The 19,016-nt window shown below is 37.9% G+C and overlaps 1 pseudogene; it reads left to right on the forward strand.

Moving 5' to 3' along the window:
* Window positions 1-360: 360 nt before the first annotated feature.
* The window catches only part of LOC132490476 (tropomyosin alpha-3 chain-like), a 53,824-nt pseudogene continuing 35,168 nt past the window's right edge, over window positions 361-19,016 (forward strand).

Below are 19,016 nucleotides of genomic sequence, written 5' to 3' on the forward strand. Positions count from 1 at the left end.
CCCAATTTACTACACTTAGCTCACCTTTGTCCTATTACATCTTTCCACAACTTTCCACTCTCCATCAAAACTAGCATAAAACACTCAGGTCTGTTTCTTTGGGCCTTCATTTCCTTACAAAGGCTTCGGTGTCACATAAAACTTAAATAAACTTATATGCTTTTATTCTGTTAATCTGTCTTTGTCAATTTAATTTTCACATCCAGTCAGGGACACTAAGGGGGTCAAGGGAAACTTCTTCCTCTCCTACTTCAGCATTTCAAAGGAAAAATACAGGGCACCAGAAGAGTGAAAAAGAAAGGAAAGATACCCAGACAGGGCAGAGTGCACCCAAGGAAGCGATGTTTAAACTCATGAAGGATGAGTAGGGTTCAGTCAAGTGAAGAAGAGAAGGTGCTAGAGGCAAAGGGAGCAGCACGTTGGGAGACCCTGAGTGTGGAAGAACTTGGCACTTTTGAGGACAGAAAAGAGGCCAGCGTGAGCAAGGAGAGTGGTACTGGAAAGCCGAGAGCTTGGATTGGCTCTAACGTGCAGGGACTTTTAGAGGACATCCCCCTTCCAGGTCCTGAATCCTCCCAGGTCACATCACATCCATTGCAAAAGTGTCCCAGTCAACAGCTCATCAAACACCAGGCAGGAAGCCACCTTGCTTTGAGAACACCGTCGCCTGCGCTGAACCTTCAGCAGAGTATAAATTTGCATCCCAGAGTAATTCAGAGGTATTAGTAGAGGAAGCACCAGGTCAGGGTAGGTCAATGGCTATTCAAATCTCTGACGTTTGGGGCACTGTGTCAGGTTCCTGGGGCCTCCCTTAAATCACACATGGCAACTGCCAACGCCAACAGGTAGGGGAACTGGCTTCAGACCAAAGCAGCAGATCCTCTCAAAGAGTTCCCTCCCCTTCCTCTCTCCTCCCACTGTAGACTAGTAATAGCCCAAAGCAGCCTGGCCCCTGGCTTCAAGATCTCTTTGGCTTCATTCCCTAGTAATTGAAAAAGGAAGCATTTCCATAATATGAGATTTCAGGATTCTAGTGGTTTCAGTTACCTGTTACCTGATACATCAGCAATTTCTCCCCAGTAGACAGGAGAGGAGAGGAGAGCTAGGAGTGGAAGGAGGCTGTTATCCAGGCCTCCTCACAGGCACAGCCTTGGCATTCAAGGGGCCAGAAAGAATTTGCCCATGCTAACTTCCACTAAAATGCTAATATGGAAATATCTGGAGCTCTTCAGATCTGTAGACCCAAGAGAGAGGCTGCTCCAGAACAGCATTGGGCAAAATAGCAAAGTGAAAGGCATAACTCTAGTCTTGTTTTGTTTAAAAAAAAAAAACTAAACTAAAATCAAAAAGGACTCAGTAATGAGAGACTAACTATTCAAACAGACAATGGTCAGACAATATATTAAATAGAAATCTGACCCACAGCCTGCAGCAACCAGGCCAGGGAAACAACACTTTACCTACATTAGCCTGGCCAGGAAGTCCATCTGCTATCTAAGTCAGGCTTACAGGAAGTCAGACAACTATCTAGTACAACCCAGGAATCCAATCAATAACCCCTGTAACTATCAGGCCAAAAAGGCCAGGACTTGATTAGTAATTGACATCTTCCCTAATATTTGTCCCTGCTTCCAACTTTGGACCAATTAAAGGAAAGCCTGCCATGCACCCCCAACCAATCATATCGATGCCACCTACAGCTTCCCCGCCAACAGCCCCCAATCAGGCATGTCTGAAGCCTTCCCTCTTTTCCACGACAAAGTTTTCCCACTCCTCTGCCAGCCTTTGAGCCTCTCCCCAAACATAAGTGACAGTGGCTGATTCCCTTGCTATAGCAAACCCTGAATAAATAGCCTTTGCCTGCTCTCATTTGGGTGGTCTGCATTTATCTCCACATTAGTGTTCCATCTTTTGCTGGGTACCTGATACATACCTGCTCATCATCTCTGGACCTCAGTCTGTTCCTCCATAAAATAGAGTTGATATTGCTAACCTCTGTCTTCTTCATAGTATTAGGAGGAAGAAATAAGTGCTTTGGAAATGAAAACACTGAAACAACAAAGTTATTACTTTGGGTGGCAACACTGCCCCTCCATCACCTTCCTCTGCTCTGCCTGTTCCTCTTCTCATTTTCGCATCTCCATCTTAGTTCAGCACTTCAATTTTAGTATGTAACACACGGAGGAAGCCATGTAAATGTCTATCAATTTAAAATGTTAGAAATAGAAACATGGACTGTTTTTCTCCACTGCAATGTCTCTTTTAGCCCTTCTTAGCTTCCTTCCTTACCTCTCTCTGGCCCTCTGCCCTCTCCACTTTGATTTTTCTTCCCCAAAGTGTGTCTTTTGTATTGTGAACTTCTCTCTTCCTCCTTCCTTCCTTTCCTAATTATTGATGTTTTCTGTTCTCTGATGCTAGATCCGAGGATTTTTTTTAACACCTTTGTTGGAGTATAATGGCTTTACAATGTTGTGTTAGTTTCTGCTGTATAACAAAGTGTATCAGCTATATGTATACATATGTCCCCTCGAGGATTTTTTTGATAGTTTTTAAATATTGAAGTATAGCTGATTTACAATGTTTCAGGTATACAGCAAAGTGATTCAGTTATATATATATATATATATATATATATATATATATCCCTTTTCAGATTTTTTTCATTACAGTTTATTAAAGATATTGAACATAGTTCCTTGTGCTATACAGTAGATCCTTGTTTATTTTATATATAGTAGTGTGTAACTGTTAATCCCAAACTCCTAATTTATCCTAAATTATCCCTCCACCTTCTTTCTCTTTGGTAATTCTTTGTTTTCTATGTCTGTGAGTCTATTTCTGTTTTGTAAATAAGTAGTAATAAAAAATTTTAAATTATAAAATCCTGCAAGTTTTCCCTATTTGAGGACAAATGTCTGTCTGGAGGGTCTGAGAGCATTTTAAAAGAAATACAGTTTCATTACTCCCAAGGACAAAAGACAATACTGGTTGAAAAGTGAATAAGAAAGACTTGCACTTGAACAGATCAGAGTTGTAATTAGCCTATTCATTGTTTGCATGCAAATTCAGGCTCACAAACTGAGACCATTTCCCTTGTTTGTGCTCTTAATTCCATTAGCAAATCTTATTCTCTGAGATGCAGAAAATCCCATTACAGAGTAATATTCATCATAAAAATTAATCCCAGGGTCTCCCATAATCACATGTATTAATCCCTAGGACTGGTCCAGTGCTTTGTTCACATGATTACAACAAATTTTCCACACGTAATAACTTCATACAATAGATGCTGTTGCAGCAAATGGGCCGGCCTTGCTCATGCATCCAGAGGGGTGATTCCCAGGGCAGCGTTCTCAGACTTGAGGGTGATTCTGCACTGCCCCCTCTCCCCATCACCTTCCTGAATTTCTGAGTCAGTAAATCTGGTGTGTGCAAGACATGAGCATTTCTAAGAAGTTCCCAGATTACATTGATGCTGCTAATACAGTGCCCACACAGGAGAACTGCTGCTTTAGGTGTCTGAGAGATTGAGCCAGACTTGAGTCCAGCCAAAACCACTCTGGTCCTCTGATGCACACTTTCAAGTTATGAGCTTTCCAACTGAGACCAAGCCTCCTGTCCTTAGAAATCAAAAGGTAACCAAGGACTTCAGTTCATGCTAACACAAAATGACTGATATCAACTCCTACCAGATGCTACCTTGAGAAGAGACTGGAGGGAGGACAATGACAGTGAGTCAACTGAAATGACAGGGCCAGAGGGCAGAGAGGAGGCCCCGTGAGCATGGAACAAGCTGTGTCCACACCATCTGTCTAACCCCAACTGGCTTTCTCAACAAGAGCCTCTCCCCATAAGGACATGCCTGTTTCTACATCTTCCAGTTGTAAGTGAGACAATAAAAGGAGAGCTGAGAGTCAGGGTGTGGTTGAATGATTCTGGGTCCTTGCTGCCCCACCTACCAGTCAACTACCGTTATATCCCATCCTGGAGCTTTCTTACAGTTCTACCTATAGTTATCTCACTCTGGAACTTTAGAATCCTAAAGGATGGGAGTCACATTTGATAGCTGGTATGTTTTCTTTAGATATAAAAGGAACAGGATAGATTTGTATTGGCTCTCTTGACCTGGAGCTCTAAGAAGGCTTTGGTTTCTAGGCATCGCTAAACTGTGTGTACTGAGCATGATAAAGCAGTAGAGCCAATATGAATTAGGTTCCCACTTCTCTGAGCAGGACTGAGGGTAACATAATACAAAGCAATAAGTTCTTGCTGCTGATAGAATAGCTTGGGGTAGAAGGGCCTGTGAGGGGGATGACTCAACAGGCTTGGGGTAAAGTGAGGAGCTCTGGAAGAGAGCTAAGTAAGTGCAGGCAGGATACTCACCTGTTGCCTATGCATTTTTTGCCTGTTCATGTAATACGCTGAGACCACCTTGATTTCACAGACTTCTTCAGCAAGAAAACCAAGCAGTTAAAATACGTGGGGCCAGAGACAAGTCTTACCCAGAGTGGAACTGCAGGGGCATGGCCACTACTGCAGGGTACTTTCTCAATGTCAGAGACTGTTTAACAGTTTTTAACATAATGTATGGACATGGTAATTGTTAAGACAATGATGAAAGAACTTAAAAATGAAAGCAAGGCTTCCTACATAGGCTCATTCTACTCCTGTAAGTACCTCTTAGATTCATCTGTGGGTTGGCTAATAGTAGAATAAGAATACATGTTATAATAAGCATAGCTTGTGGTTGATTATGAAGGAAGTCCGTAGTAGCAGTGAAAACAGCATAATTATTATCTGAGATGCAGAAAATCCCATTACAGAGTAATGTTCATCATAAAATGTAATTCCTTCCATGAATACTTTTATTGAAAATAGTAGGCAAGAGTCCTTCCCATCAAGCCTCTTAGATAGCCTCATACACCAGAGGGCAGAGAGCAGAAGCAAGAAGAACTACAATCCTGCAGCTTGTGGAACAAAACCCACATTCACAGAAAGATAGACAAGATGAAAAGGCAGAGGGCTATGTACCAGATGAAAGAACAAGACTAAACCCCAGAAAAACAACTAAATGAAGTGGACATAGGCAACCTTCCAGAAAAAGAATTCAGAATAATGATAGTGAAGATGATCCAGGACCTCAGAAAAAGAATGGAGGCAAAGATCGAAAACATGCAAGAAATGTTTAACAAAGACCTAGAAGAATTAAAGAACAAACAAACAGAGATGAACAATACAATAACTGAAATGAAAACTACACTAAAAGGAATCAATAGCAGAATAACTGAGGCAGAAGAACAGATAACCTGGAAGACAGAATGGTGGAATTTATTGCTGTGGAACAGAATAAAGAAAAAAGAATGAAAAGAAATGAAGACAGCCTAAGAGACCACTGGGACAACATTAAACACAGCAACATTCGCATTATAGGGGTCCCAGAAGGAGAAGAAGGAGAGAAAGGACTTGAGAAAATATTTGAAGAGATTATAGTGGAAAACTCCCCTAACATGGGAAAGGACATAGACACCCAAGTCCAGGAAGTGCAGTGAGTCCCATACAGGATAAACCCAAGGAGAAACACGCTGAGACACATAGTAATCAAATTGGCAAATATTAAAGACAAAGAAAAATTATTGAAAGCAGCAAGGGAAAATTGAAAAATAACATACAAGGGAATTCCCATAAGGTTAACAGCTGATTTCTCAACAGAAACTATACAAGCCAGAAGGAAGTGGCATGATATACTTAAAGTGATGAAAGGGAAGAATCTACAACCACACGATTACTCTACCCGACAAGGATCTCATTCAGATTCGATGGAGAAATCAAAAGCTTTACAGAAAAGCAAAAGCTAAGAGAATTCCGCACCACCAAACCAGCTCTACAACAAATGCTAAAGGAACTTCTCCAAGTGGGAAACACAAGAGAAGAAAAGGATCTACAAAAACAAAAACAAAACAATTAAGAAAACGGTCAAAGGAACATACATATTGATAATAACCTTAAACATGAATGGATTAAATGCTCCAACCGAAAGACACAGGCTTGCTGAATGGATACAAAAAACAAGACCCATATATATGCTGTCTACAAGAGACGCACTTCAGACCTAGGGACACATAAACACTGAAAGTGAGGGGATGGAAAAATATATTCCATTCAAATGGAAATCAAAAGAAATCTGGAGTAGTAACACTCATATCAGATAAAATAGACTTTAAAATAAAGAATGTTAAAAGAGACAAGGAAGGACAGTACATAATGATCAAGGGATCAATCCAAGAAGAAGATATAACATTATAAATATATATGAACCCAACATAGGAGCACATCAATACATAAGGCAACTGCTAACAGCTATAAAAGAGGAAATCAACAGTAACACAATAAGAGTGGGGGACTTTAACACATCACTTACACCAATGGACAGATCATCCAAAATGAAAATAAATAAGGAAACAGAAGCTTTAAATGACACAATAGACCAGATAGATTTAATTGATATTTATAGGACATTCCATCCCAAAACAGCAGATTACACTTTCTTCTTAAGTGCGCATGGAACATTCTCCAGGACAGAGAACATCTTGGGTCACAAATCAAGCCTCAGTAAATTTAAGAAAATTGAAATCATATCAAGCATCTTTTCTAACCACAACACTATGAGATTACAAATGAATTACAGGTTAAAAAATGTAAAAAACCCAAACACATGGAGGCTAAACACTACGTTACTAAATAACCAAGAGATCACTGAAGAAATCAAAGAGGAAGTCAAAAAATACCTAGAGACAAAGGACAATGAAAACACGATGATCCAAAAACTATGGGATGCAGCAAAAGCAGTTCTAACAGGGAAGTTTATAGCTATAAAAGCCTACCTCAAGAAACAAGAAAAATCTCAACTAAACAATCTAAGCTTACACCTAAAGGAACTAGAGAAAGAAGAACAAACAAAACCCAAAGTTGGCAGAAGGAAAGAAATCATAAAGATCAGAGCAGAAATAAAAGAAATAGAAACAAAGAAAACAATAGCAAAGAACAATAAAACTAAAAGCTGGTTCTTTGAGAAGATAAACAAAATTGATAAACCATTAGCCAGACTCAACAAGAAAAAGAGGGAGAGGACTCAAATCAATAAAACTAGAAATGAAAACGAAGTTACAACAGACACCACAGAAATACAAAGCATCCTAAGAGAATACTAAAAGCAACTCTATGCCAATAAAATGGACAACCTGGAAGAAATGGACAAATTCTTAGAAAGGTATAAACTTCCAAGACTGAACCAGGAAGAAACAGAAAATATGAGCAGACAAATCACAAGTAATGAAATTGAAACTGTGATTAAAAATCATCCAACAAACAAAAGCCCAGGACCAGATGGCTTCACAGGTGAATTCTATCAAACATTTAGAGAAGAGCTAACACCCATCCTTCTCAAACTCTTCCAAAAAATTGCAGAGGAAGGAACACTCCCAAACTCATTCTATGAGGCCACCATCACCCTGATACTAAAAAGCGACAAAGATACTACAAAAAAAGAAAATTATAAACCAAAATCACTGATGAATATAGATTCAAAAATCCTCAACAAAATACTAACAAACAGAATCCAACAACAGATTAAAAGGATCATACACCATGATCAAGTGGGATTTATCCCAGGGATACCAGGGTTCTTCACTATATGCAAATCAATCAATGTGATACACCATATTAACACATTGAAGAATAAAAACCATATGATCGGGCTTCCCTAGTGGCGCAGTGGTTGAGAGTCCGCCTGCCGATGCAGGGGACACGGGTTCATGCCCCGGTCCAGGAAGATCTCACATGCCGTGGAGCGGCTGGGCCCATGACCCATGGCCTCTGAGCCTGTGCGTCCAGAGCCTGTGCTCCGCAACAGGAGAGGCCACAACAGTGAGAGGCCCGCATACCGCAAAAAAAAAAAAAAAAAAGAAAGAAAAAAGAAAAAACCATATGATCATCTCAATAGATGCAGAAAAAGCTTTTGACAAAATTCAACACCCAGTTATGATAAAAACTCTCCAGAAAGTGGTCATAGAGGGAACTTACCTCAACACATAAAGGCCATATATGACAAACCCACAGCAAACATCATTCTCAATGGTGAAAAACTGAAAGCATTTCCTGTAAGATCAGGAACGAGACAAGGATGTCAACTCTCACCACTATTATTCAACATAGTTTTGGAAGTCCTAGCCAAGGCAATCAGAGAAGCAAAATAAATAAAAGGAATACAAATTGGAAAAGAAGAAGTAAAACTCTCACTGTTTGCAGATGACATGATACTATACATAGACAATCCTAAAAATGCCACCAGAAAACTCCTAGAGCTAATCAATGAATTTGGTAAAGTTGCAAGATCCAAAATTAATGCACAGAAATCTCTTGCATTCCTATACACTAATGATGAAAAATCTCAAAGAGAAATTACGGAAACACTGCCATTTACCACTGCAATAAAAAGAATAAAATACCTAGGAATAAACCTACCTAAGGAGACAAATGACCTGTATGCAGAAAACTATAACACACTAATAAAAGAAATTAAAGATGATACCAACAGATGGAGAGATATACCATGTTCTTGGATTGGAAAAATCAATATTGTGAAAATGACTATACTACCCAAAGCAATCTACAGATTCAATGCAATCCCTATCAAATTACTAGTGGCATTTTTTACGGAGCTAGTGCAAATTAGCTTAAAATTTGTATGGAGACACAAATGACCCCGAATAGCCAAAGCAGTCTTGAAGCAAAAAAATGGAGCTGGAGGAATCAGACTCCCTGACTTCAGACTATACTACAAAGCTAGAGTAACCAAGACAATATGATACTGGCCCAAAAACAAAAACATAGGTCAATGGAACAGGATAGAAAGCCCAGAGATAAACCACCACACATATGGTCAACTAAACTATGACAAAGGAGGCAAAGATATACAATGGCGAAAAGACAGTCTCTTCAATAAGTGGTGCTGGGAAAACTGGACAGCTACATGTAAAATAATGAAATTAGAACACTCCCTAACACCATACCCAAAAATAAACTCAAAATGGATTCGAGACCTAAATGTAAGACCAGACACTATAAAACTCTTAGAGGAAAACATTGGAAGAACACTCTTTGACATAAATCACAGCAAGATCTTTTTTGATCCACCTCCTAGAGTAATGGAAATAAAAACTAAAATAAACAAATGGGACCTAATGAAACTTCAAAGCTTTAGCAGAGCAAAGGAAACCATAAACAAGACGAAAAGACAACGATCCGAATAGGAGAAAATATTTGCAAATAAATCAACGGACAAAGGATTAATCTCCAAAATATATAAACAGCTCATGCAGCTCAATATTAAAGAAACAAGCAACCCAATCCAAAAACTGGTAGAAGACCTAAATAGACACTTCTCCAAAGAAGACATACAGATGGCCAAGAAGCACATGCAAAGCTGCTAAACATCACTAATTATTAGAGAAATGCAAGTCAAAACTACAATGAGGTATCACCTCACACCAGTTAGAATGGGCATCATCAGAAAATCTACAAACAACAAATGCTGGAGAGGGTGTGGAGAACAGGGAACCCCCTTGCACTGTTGGTGGGAATGTAAATTGATACAGCCACTATGGAGAACAGTATGGAGGGTCCTTAAAAAACTAAAAATAGAATTACTATATTATCCAGCAATCCCACTACTGGGCATATACCCAGAGAAAAGCATAATTTAAAAAGACACATGCACCCCAATGTTCATTGCAACACTATTTTCAATAGCCCGGTCATGGAAGCAACCTAAATGCCCATCGGAAGACAAATGGATAAAGAGGTTGTGGTACATATATACAATGGAATATTACTCATCCATAAAAAAGATCAGAATTGAGCCATTTGTTGAGACGTGGATGGATCTAGAGACTGTCATACAGAGTGAAGTAAGTCAGAAAGAGAAAAACAAACATTGTATATTAACACATGTATGTGGAGCCTAGAAAAATTGTACAGATGAACTGGTTTGCAGGGCAGAAGTTGAGACACAGATGTAGAGAACAAACGTATGGACACCAAGGGGGGAAAACCACAGTAGGGTGGGGATGGTGGTGTGCTGAATTGGGTGACTGGGATTGACATGCATACACTGATGTGTATAAAATTGATGACTCGGGCTTCCCTGGTGGCACAGTGATTGAGGATCTGCCTGCTGATGCAGGGGACGTGGGTTCGTGCCCCGGTCCGGGAAGATCCCACATGCCGCGGAGCAGCTGGGCCCATGAGCCATGTCTGCTGAGCCTGCGCGTCCGGAGCCTGTGCTCTGCAACGGGAGAGGCCACAACAGTGAGAGGCCCACGTACCACACACACACAAAAAATTGATGACTAATAAGAACCTGCAGTATAAAAAAACAAAAACAAGCAAACAAACAACAACTAATACTACACTTTCTTTGGGTTATTTGTATGGACATATGTTAATATAAATGTCTCAGACATTACATGAAATTTCTAAAAATCTTATATGTTCTGGTATAATGTTATAAGTCATAATTCTAGTTATTACTTTAAAATATATATCTCAGAAGCTTTCATAAAAATGTTCCTATAAAAGGGTTTCATCTTCAAGGAATTCATGGAAAGGACTCTGATGAGTACAGGTTTCTGGTAACTGACTATACTGCTGAACTGAATGAATAAGCATTTTCAGAACTCTAAAGGAAAACTGATGAATTCATAAAAGTGCTAACAAAAGATCAAGATGAAAAAAAATTAATTAATGGGACTGAGTGAATTGATGAGGATGATTATAATTTTTGTGACTTTCTGTTTGAATAAAAAAAAGAAAAGAAAAGGAAATAGTAGGCAAACAGATTCTAGTGGGTCAGATTCTGATTGGTGTTGGCTTGATTCTTCTATGAATATGTTTAATTGTGATCATTAGATTGTGATAATTACTATACAGAAGTGAATGGTATAACTACTAGTAGTTAATACTAGTAGTATTAACTATTAGTGACCTTTCAAATTATTTCTCTCTTGGATTTATGTCAAAAGTAGCTGATTTGAAGTCAGCTGTACTATTAGTATTTGAAAGGTAGGCCCCTCATCAACAAATTAATACATAAAAGAATAGTCATGTGACATTTTCCAAGGGTCAGTATCAGACAGCAGCTTCAAACCTAAAGCACTGATTAGATGTGAAGTAAAATTTTAGTTGATCTGAAAAGTATATGATTAAGAGTGCTGTATCAATAATTACATGTGATCCATGACATCCTATTTCTCTCAACAATGCTGTCAGAAATAATGACTCTCTTTCATAATACTGTGAAGTTTATAACTATGTAAACTCTTAGAGCATGGTGATAAACATTGGTTGCAATATTTGTTTGTGATTTCCTTCTATTAGACAGTGGTGAACTGAGATAATAAAAATGTCAGAAGTTGGAAGGGTTGAAGTGTTAAATAATGGCACTTCTAGTGGATGTAATAGGTAAATACCTCTTCTTGGTCAGCAACTGCCACGTTCTAGCATAGGGGTTATATTTGAGTGATAGAAAACTCAGAAAAATCCGGCAAAGAAAAATGCCCCTGATCGAATAAAGAGGATTTTTCCAATCAAAGTTGTTTTATACACCAATGTGTAAGAACCATGGAAAATATACTCCTATACAATGTCTCATCATCATCAGTACAGTGTCAATGTATTGGTTAATAATCCTAGTATTAATGGAGTTGATGTGTTGAAATAGAATTATCAAATCAATCCTGAGATTTTTAATAGGTAATAGGAGCAATATAAGATTGAAACTAATTTTGAGAAATTTGATTCTCAAGGGGCTGGATGTTTCAAGTGTTTTGAGTATTTAACTTTTGTATAAGTTGGTTCTTCAAATGTCTGGTATGATGGAAGGCATACTTCTTATTTTGAAGCAAATGCTTCTCTAGTTATAAATATTATTAGTATTACTGTTTTTAGTGAAGTAAATGACTCTATGAATGAGACAGTGTTTATGCTGTATAAACATGTAGAATCTAAATAGTCTGAGTATTTTTTTAGTATACTAGAGAAACTAAGAATATTTTGAGAGCGGGAGTTAAATTAACACCTAGCAATATCACTGTAATGATGATGTAATGATGAGCTTTTGGCTCAGGGCCTATACTCTGAAAATAATGGGAATCAGTATACAAAGCCACCTGCTTTTTATATAGAAGGACATAGTGGAAATGGGCAAAAACATAATATATATCCTTGTGATGGTCAACTTTGTGTCTCAACTTGGCTAGACAATAGTACCCAGATGTTTGATCAAACACAACTGGATGTTGCTGTGAAGTTATTTTTCAGATGAGATTAACATTTAAATCAGCAGACTTTGAGTAAAGCAGATTGCTCTCCACAATGTAGGTGGGCCTCATCCAATCAGTGGAAGACCTTAAGACCTTAAGTAAAAAGACTGATTTCCTCAAGGAAGAGGGAGTTTCTCCAGCTGACTGCCTTTGGACTCAGGCTGCGATATCAATTCTTCCCTCAATCTCCAGACTGTCAGCCTTTAGATTTTGGATTTGTCAGTCTTCACAATTGTGTAAGCCAATTCCTTATAATCAATCTCTCTTTCTCTATTCCTCTCCCTTTCTCTCCCTCCACTTGTATGTATGTATAGATAGATAGATAGATAGATAAATAGATAGATAGATAGATAGATGATTGGAGATTATCTATTCACCTATCATCTATCTTTCTATTCTATAGCTATAAATAGAATATATATATTCAATATATAATTATAGATATGCTATATATGCATATATATATTCAGGGTTCTTCAGGCAAACAAAATCAATATGTTTATATATACATAGAAAAAGAATAAGGAACTGGATCACCTGTTTGTGAGCACTGACAAACCTGAAATTTGTAGGGCAGGCCAACAGGCTAGAAACTCAGGCAGGAGTTAATTCTGCAATCTTGAGAGAAAATTTCTTCTTCTATAGGAAACCTCAGTTTTTGCTCTTAAGGCCTTCCAACTGATTAGATAAAGCCAGCCACACTATCAAGGGTAAGAGCATTATCTCCTTTACTTAAAGTCAACTGATTGTAGATGTTAACCATATCTACAAAATTCCTTCACAGCAACACCTAGATTAGTGTTTGATTGAATAACTGGTACTACAACCTATCCAAGTTGACACAAAAAACTAACCATGGCTTCCACCAACAGTGAATAAGAAAATAAAGTCTAAAACTTATAGTATATCTGGCCATCACTTAATATTTCTTCTATGTAAAGCAGCTAGCCAACTGAAGAATTTTACTCTTGTTGGGCAAGCAAAAATTATTGTAGCACATGTGAGATATGCTTTGTGTCTAGAACTATTTCTATGATAAATATATGATGTACTCACAATATATCCTAAAAATCTAACTGATGGTTTTGCTCATATTATTACTATATAACCAAAGGATTCATTTGGCTTCCTGCATAAATAATAAGTGAAATGATTCTGAATCCAGATAAAATTAGAATAAATCCCTCAGGAAGTTCAAAGAATCACAATAAATATTGATGTGAAGTTGGGTCTTCACATCCCACTTGATCAAAGAAGGCCTATTAACAGTATAATAGTTATGGCTTTAAGTACTAGAAGTAATAATAATACAACTGCAACAATTAATACATATGGAAGAGAATGTGGTGTGCTGTTTGGGGTATACTAGGTAGTTTTAAGTTAATAATTGCAGTAATGAAATTAATGGCATCTAAAATGGTAGGTACCTGCTAAAGGAAGGGAGAAGATAGTTAAATATATGAGATACCTGCCATATGTTAGATTTCCAGCTAATGGTGTACATTCTCCATCCTGTTCCAGTTCTTTAGAGAGAAAGTCAAAGGATGCAGGCTTACTCCAGTAGATGAAAAGTCATAAAGGCTTTCTGCAATTCTTTAGGCATCTCAAAAGGGCAATCCTAAGGAATATATGTAGAATCATTCCAGTGAGAATAATCTGCCCAGTATGCTCTACTTCAAGCCAGTGTTACCCCGGCCTTCAGTGAGTGCTGTCTCCACACCCCAGGTATATCTGCCCCTGAAATTTGTAGGGCAGGCCAACAGGCTAGAAACTCAGGCAGGAGTTAATTCTGCAATCTTGAGAGAAAATATAGAAAATCAGAGCAAGGCCGCAGCCCAAACACTGAATGGACAGATTTGCGCTTCCAACCCTACCCACTCTTCTCCTCACCCCAAATCTGGTCCTGTCACTTCCCTTAGGGGCCATTGAGAATTGATGATTTTTTCAAGCTGACTCATTCTTTCTGATACATGCCCTGGGGGGTTTAAAACATTTGAATCTTTCTTTACCCCTCACCTTGAGAATGACTGCTGGGTTCAACTCTACTGACAGAGCAAGTTATCCTCATGGTCTTGGGGAACATTATAGATTAGGAACCCAGATTATAGTTGGGAGCCCTTAGTGTATTCATTGGTATATTAGCCAGATAGACAAGGCTCTTCATGATCTGGCATCTTCCTATACTTCTAACATCATCTCTCATCACTATCCTCCACTCCCATCACCACACACTATGCTTCCAACAATCACATCATACTTATTCACCCCTAGAAAGACTTTTCCCTTCTTGTCATTTTGGATAGTCCATACTAATTCTTCAAGACCCAGCTCAGTGAACTCTGTGAAGTCTTTCCTGACCCCTGTCCTGGGCAGAAGAAATCACTTCCTTGCTGTTGCTTCTACAGCATCACTCCACTGTACTGATAGGTTTTTTTTTTTCATGCCTCTCTCCCTACCTGGTAAGCATCCTAATGGAATGAACCATAGCCCAATCATATCTGTATCTTCCAAATTTTTGATCTCCTGGCACGGAGCAGATATTAAATGAATGCTTGTTGAAAAAATAATGAAAGGCAGCAGATATAATCCTCAACTCCACGTGTGGTGTTTGTCAAAGTGACAAACTCTCTTCCCTTCTGCCTCTCCACCACATCATAAGTCACTGATGACACCTGTAGTAGAGCTGACAGGGATAAAGATACAGGTCTTTTTCATTGGAAACCTCTCCAGCCCTCAGATAGCTCCCTTGTTGGATGATTTCCAGACCTTCCCCTGGGGTCCAGCTTTGTCTCTTGAGGCAGGGTCGAGATGCACTGTATCTAGTCTGGATTTTGTTCTCCTCAGGTCGCCTCCCACAAGCTATACTTTATAGTTATACCACTTTCTGGCACAGTCTGCAGGCAAACTGCTATGGTACTTGGCAATAAACTCACTCTTCATAGCATACCTCACAAGGATGAGGAGCTATTCTATTAACTCTTTCCACAGGCTGACACAGGCACCCAGCCTTCCAAAGAAGCAACTTGCTCCTTGCTAATGGCCTTCTCTTATACTGTGGAGTTCTCTGTACTTTTCAAATCTATGTCACACATAACATTTTCATCTGACCATTACCATAGCTCCCTGTGCTAAATAAGCAGAGTAGATCTAGTATTCCAATTTTCAGATGCAGAAGAGACTCCAAGAGTTCTCAGCCACTAGGTAAGCACTCTAACCAAAACCTGATTTCAGATCTTAAGACACCTAGGGTCCTGTTCTGTGTACTATACCATATTATGTATCAATATATTCCAAGCTATCTCCAAGATCTGCTTATTTAGTACAAGTTAACTCAGCTAACCATTTCATGGACTAGTTCAAGGAATTTCCAGCACAAGAAGAAACAGTAGCAGCAGAGTTGGTGAGCTAAGCTAGAAACACTAGTTAACAAAAGTATTCTGAACTACAAGTCCATTCTTAGATATTGCTGGAATTGGGATGTGAACATACTGAAAATATTTTTAATTATTCCTTAATCAAAAATTCCTTCCACTTACCTAATGTCTATCAAGAGGCACACTGTGCCTTTCAAGAGAAGGGAAGAGATTGTATGTCTCACTGAACAACACAGGAGATTTCAAGACTACAGCTTACCCTCGTATAAACTCACCACAGTCCTTCCCCAGAAGCTTCTGTTCTGAAATGTTAAAAGGTAGCTGAAGAGGAGAAAGGGTGAATTTTTGTTCCAGAAAGCCCTTCTCTCTCTCTCTCCCTCTCTCCCTCTTTCCATACCTTCTTCAATTTAAGTTCTTAGATAAATCATCTCATCTCATTCAAAATAAAACTAAAGGACAATTCATTCAAAGAATACTAATGACTGACATTGTCAGAGAAAAATTAAATATTCTAATGGTATTTCCTCACTTTTGTCAAGAATTCACCTTTAAAGAAAAAAAAATAAGTATGTGCTTTGCAAAGTTGAAGTGATTCATCTTATTCCTCCAAGGTGAGGTGACCCACATCATTTCATCCTTTCAGACTAGCAGTCATATGAGGTTTCAAAATGAAATGTGACTCCTCAAAGGTAAAAACCAAGCATACCACAGTGAAAAGTCAAAATTTTCATTTCTCTATTTTGCATTTTCAAGTCCTCCCTGCTTACATCTCTTTCCAGCTTGCCAGAATAGGACTTTTTTCTTTATAATATCAAGCATTTAGATATGGAACTGTCTGCCTCAATTTCACTGTATATGGATGAAGTCCAGTGGGAAAAACCTCAAATATTTCTTTGATCTCCCTAAACATCTCAGGACCTTGACTCAGTTCCTTAGGAATGGTCAGAGCCTAAATCTTATTTTTTTAATAATTATAATCCCAACATTGGGTAGGAGAATGGTAAACTTGCCTACCCTAAGAGGCATGGATTCTCTAAAACATTTCCCCTAATTTATTGGATTTTCCAACTTCCTTGCACAGATAATACAGAAATTTACAAATACTTCTTTGTTCCTCTCCTTTTACTCCTGAATAACTCCTTAATATTTACTTTAGATATAGTCTCTAAGCTTCTCTCCCTCTTCCTCTGAGATGGGTACTCCTCCTTTCTGCTCTCATGGAAAGGTATGCATAGTGGCTAAAATATCTGAAGACCAAGATTTGAACTCTGGTTTCTCCATTTATTAGTTTGTAACTTTGAGAAAAAAAGAAAAAGAAAGTAGACTCTCTCAGTCTGAGTTTTCTTATATATAAAACCCGATGAAAGAAATTAAAGCAAACACAAATAAATGGAACGATATCTCATGTTCATAGTTGGGAAGAATTAATATTGTTAAAATGTCCATACTATCCAAAGGTGATCTACAGATTCAGTACAATTCTTTAAAAAAAATCACAAAGTCTTTTTTCTAGAAATAGAAAAAAAATCCTAAAACTCATTTGCAAAAGACCCCAACCAGCCAAAGCAATCTTGAGTAAAAAGAACAAATCTGGAGTCATCACCCTTCCTGATTTCAAAATATGTTACAAAGCTACAGTAATCAAAACAGCATGAAAACACTGGCACAAAACAGACACATAGACCAATGGAATGGACTAGAGAGCCCAGAAATAAATCAATGCATATATGGTCAACTGATTTTTGACAAGGGTGACAAGAATAAACAATGTGGGAAAGGATAGTCTCTTGAATAAATGGTTTTAGAGAAACTGGATATCCACATCTAAAAGATTGAAATTGGACCCTTATCTTACACTATACACAAGAATTAACTCAAAATGAGTTGAAGACTTAAACATAAGATCTGAGACTGTAAAACCCCTAGAAGAAAACATAGGGAAAAATCTTGACATTGGTCTCAGCAATGATTTCTTGGATATGACACCAAAAGCACAAGCATCAGAAGTAAAAATAGACAAGTAGAACTACATCAAACTAAAAAGCTTCTTCACAGCAAAGGAAACCATCAACAAGATGAAAAGGCAACCTAAAGAATGGGAGAAACTATTTGCAAACTTTATATATGAGAAGGGGTCAATTCCCAAAATATATAAGGAACTCTGACAACTCAGTAGCAAAAAACAAACAAAAACTAATTTAAAAATGGGCAAAAGACTTGAGTAGACATTTCTCCAAAAAAGAGATACAAGAGGCCAACAGATACATGAAAAGGTACTCAACATTACTAATCACCAAGGAAACGCAAATAAAAACCAGGAGATATCTCTTCATACCTGTTAGGATGGCTATTAAAAACAAAAATGAAAACAAAAGATAAGTGTTGGTAAGGTTGTGAAGAAAGGAAACTCTGGTACACCACTGGTGAGAATGTAAATTGGTACAGGTACTATGGAAAAAAGTACTGAGGTTCCTCAAAAAATTAAATAAAGAACTACCATATGATCAAGCAATCCCATTTCTGAGTATATATCCAAAAGAATTGAAACCAGGATCTCAAGGAGATATCTGCACTCCCATGTTCACTGCAGCATTATTCACAACAGCCAAGATACAGAAACAAACCAAATGTTCATTGATAGTTAAACTGATAAAGAAAGTTTGGTGTATACATAAAATGGAATAGCATTCAGCCTTTAAAAAGAAAAATCCTACCATTTGCAACAATACAGATGGACCTAGAAGACATTATGCTAAGTGAAATAAGTTAGTCACAGAAGAATAAATATTACATGATTCTTCTTATATGCGGCATCTAAAATAGTCAAAAGTATAGAAGTAGAAAACAGAATAGTGGTTTCCAGGAGATGCGGGGGAGGGAAATATGGGGAGTTATTATGTAATGGTTATAAAGTTAGAGTTTTACAAGATGAGTAAATTTCATAGATCTGCTGTACAACATAGTGCCTATATTTAACAATAGCTATCATGTACCAAAAATTTTGTTGAGGGTGAATTTCATGTTACATTTTCTCACTGAAAAAAAGGGGAGACAGGAAACTCTTGGAAGTGATGACATGTTTATTATCTTGACTGTAACATAAATGCATACATATGTCCAAACTCACCAAATTTTATACGTTAATTATGTGCAGGTTTTTTTTCTTTTTGTATAGCAGTTATACCTTAATAAAGCTGGGGAGAAAAAAAACAATGCCTTGATTTTGATAAATGCCCAATAATGCCAGCTATTGACATAGTTATTA

Source organism: Mesoplodon densirostris, chromosome 5 (assembly GCF_025265405.1).
Source record: "Mesoplodon densirostris isolate mMesDen1 chromosome 5, mMesDen1 primary haplotype, whole genome shotgun sequence".
Taxonomy (NCBI): Eukaryota; Metazoa; Chordata; class Mammalia; order Artiodactyla; family Ziphiidae; genus Mesoplodon; species Mesoplodon densirostris.